Raw genomic sequence first — 3,339 nt, forward strand, 5'->3', positions numbered from 1 at the left:
AATCAATTTAAATGGAATAAAATATTTTATTAAGGTGATCTAATCACACCAAAACAAAAGATTAGTGGCGACTCCACATTTCGTTTTCAAAGTTGATCCCCGTTTTTTTCAAAAATAAAAAAATGGTTTCGACATCTCTCATTATTAGACATTAATTATACTTAAAATTGAATTCGTTAATGAAATTCAAACTCTTTTAATATTATTTTTCTCTCTATAAAATTCGAAATTTACATCTTTACTTAAACAACCATTTAGCCAAATATCTTTATAAAAGAGATTAGCTTGGCGTTGGTAGCCCACGTTTTTATCTCTTCAAAACTTCAATGGCCAGGGGAAATTGGCATCTCAATCTTTAAAGTGAAGTGTTGAAATGTTGAATTTTGATTAGAAAAGATTATACAGTAAGGCTTTTATAGTATTTATACTATACATATATGGCGTGTTTCGTTTATATTAATCTAAAATTAGTGTAATCTTATATATTTTCCTTATCTTTCTATAATTAATACTTAAATAGTTTGAAGGTTGTTTTATTAATCTATCATGTATGTAAAATTTCAAATAAATTTAATATCTCTATCATATTAGAAAAAAATCATCTTTATTAATATATATTTAATGGTTGAAAGTTTATATTAAATAAATATTAAATATTTTTAATTTATTAAAAACTTAGCATGCATAATATAAATATGATATATAACAATTAAATTGTTAAAATATTAACATAAATTGTTTGGTACAAACAGGGTCAAGTGGTTGACAAGTGACCTATAGGGGTATAGAAATTATTTAAAAATAAATGTTTTAAAAAAATAGACACATGTCAATTTTTTGAGACTACTTGTAGAATAAAAATGAGTAGACCGTTGATAAACCATAAAAGTAACATATTTTAATCCCATGCTTAGCATGTTTTTGGATGTTTTATTAAATAATTTAGTGAATTTGATGCTCCTAATCCTTTAATTTCATGTTTCTATACTTAGTTGAGCATAGGGGAACAAAATGTGCAGAAAACGGGCTGGTTTAAAGATCCACATGGCCAAGACCATTTCCACACGGGCTGAGCACACACCCATGTGAGCCACACAGGCTGGCCACACACACATGTGGTAGCCCATGTCGATATTGCTCCTTGTTTCCCAAACATGCCGAAAAAGCCAATTTTTAGGGTTTCTGAGCATTCTAAAGTCTATAAATACATACTAGAAGAGGATGTAAGGGAACACGTAGAGTAGAATGCAAAAATACTCGAAGAACGCCGACGGACTCCACTCAGAAGTAGGATCTCCTTCAAAATTGAAGATCTCCATTCAATTTCTTTAGAAGTTTTTGGGTTTCTTTATGTTTTGTTGTTTTCCTATTTTTGAGATGTTTTCCTTTCCAAGTATGAACTAAATTCCCTAAATATCTAGGAAAGATCAAACCTATGACAGATCTTATTATTCAATTATTTCCCCAATTCGCTATCTACCGCTTAGTAATTAGTTTAGTTTAATTTTAGATTAAAAACAAACCTTCAATTTATAGGCTAGATAATAAAAAGATAGTAATTACTAGTATTTTTAGTCCTCGTGGATACGATATTTCAGACTCACCGTAGCTATACTACCATTCGATAGTTGTGATTGCCTTTGTCGTATTTCAGTTAGTTTGTGACGTCATCAAGTTTTTGGCACCATTGCCAGGGACTAAATTATTAGGAACACTTAATTTTTATTACTTTAGCCATTTTTATTTTTATTGTAATTTATTTTGTTTTTATTTTAATTTACTAACTTTTCTTTTATTTTGCTTCTGGCAGGGTCTAACCCATCAGGACCTCTCGTATTTGATAGTGAGATTGAAAGTATAGTTGGCAGAAATCAGAGAGAAGCGAGGCAGAGTCGAAAAAGTACAATAGAAGAGTAAGAGGATATTATTATTAATACTGAGGAGATGACAGAAAATCATAATAATCAGCTACCTCATGTGGTTGTTGTAAATCCTGTAAATCCAAATCCTGCTCCTCGTACTATGTACGATTATGCGAAGCCCAATTTAACTGGGGCTGAATCAATTATTGCTAGACCTGCTGTTGCTACAATTAATTTTGAACTGCAACCTAACACTATTCAAATGATTCAACAGTTTGTTTAGTTTGATGGTTTGCAGGATGGAGACCCAAATACTCATTTGGCTAATTTTTTAGAATTCTGCGACACTTTTAAAATAAATGGCATTTTTGATGATACCATTTGCCTTCTGTTGTTTCCATTCTCATTGAGAATAAAGCTAAACGGTGGCTAAACTCCCTATCGCGAGGATTTATACTACATGGGAACATATGACCAAAAAATTCTTGTTGAAGTACTTTCCACCGGCTGAGACAACCAAGTTGAGGAATGACATCTCTTCCTTTGTGCAAATGGATTTAGAGACCTTATATGATGCATGGGAGAGGTATAAGGACTTATTGAGAAGGTGCCCTCACCATGGGTTACCTCTATGGCTACAGGTTCAAACTTTTTACAATGGTTTGAACCCCTCAATTAGACAGTTGATTGATGCATCCGCCAGTGGTACTTTGAATAACAAAACACTTGAGGAGGCTTACGAGTTTATAGAAGAGATGTCAGTGAACAATTATCAGTGGCAAGTTATAAAGACAAAGCCGATGAAAGCAGCTGGTGTTGTTAACGTTGATGCAGTCACCATGTTATCAAATTAGGTAGAAGGTTTGAATAAAAAGATTAATGGTTTATATAGTTCTACGCAGGTACATCTGGTGATGCAATGCGACGGAATTGGAGGAGGGAACCATCTAGAAAATTGATCTTACAACCTTAGCACAGAAGACGAACAAGTCAACTATATGGGTAATAATTCCAGACCTCAGAATAATCCCTAGAGTAACACTTATAATATAGGTTGGAGGAACCATCTTCTCTTGGGGTGGTGAAGGAAATCAAAGACCACAACCCCTTCCAGGCTTTCAACCACCTTACCAGTAGGCCAAACCTTGAGGAGATGTAGGCGAAGTTTATTTTGGTGTCAGAAACTCGTTTTTAAAACATCGAGACAACACTTAAAAATCAACAAGTGTAGATTCAAGGGCTCGAGAATCAAATAGGTCAACTGGCTAAATTGATTTTAGAAAGACCAAAAAGTAGCTTGCTGAGTAATATTGAAACTAACCTAAGAGAGCAGCTTCATGCGATTACTGTTCGAGATGAAGAAGGGTTACCTAAATCTGAATCCTAACCAAAATTAAGGCAAGAAAGTGTGGTAAGTCAAGGTAAGGTTGAGTTGATCCACAGTGTACAAAAGACGGTAAGTAAGGAATATAAACCT

At 33.3% G+C, this 3,339-nt stretch overlaps 1 non-coding gene across 1 annotated transcript; it reads right to left on the reverse strand.

Annotated features, from left to right (window-relative positions):
- Positions 1 to 2,380: 2,380 nt before the first annotated feature.
- On the reverse strand, positions 2,381 to 2,487 carry LOC128282443 (small nucleolar RNA R71). The gene has a single exon (XR_008272714.1). It is a non-coding gene; the product is annotated as a small nucleolar RNA R71 (small nucleolar RNA).
- Between the last annotated feature and the right edge of the window lie 852 nt (positions 2,488 to 3,339).

The sequence above is a fragment of the Gossypium arboreum genome, chromosome 1 (genome assembly GCF_025698485.1).
Source record: "Gossypium arboreum isolate Shixiya-1 chromosome 1, ASM2569848v2, whole genome shotgun sequence".
Classification (NCBI taxonomy): domain Eukaryota; kingdom Viridiplantae; phylum Streptophyta; class Magnoliopsida; order Malvales; family Malvaceae; genus Gossypium; species Gossypium arboreum.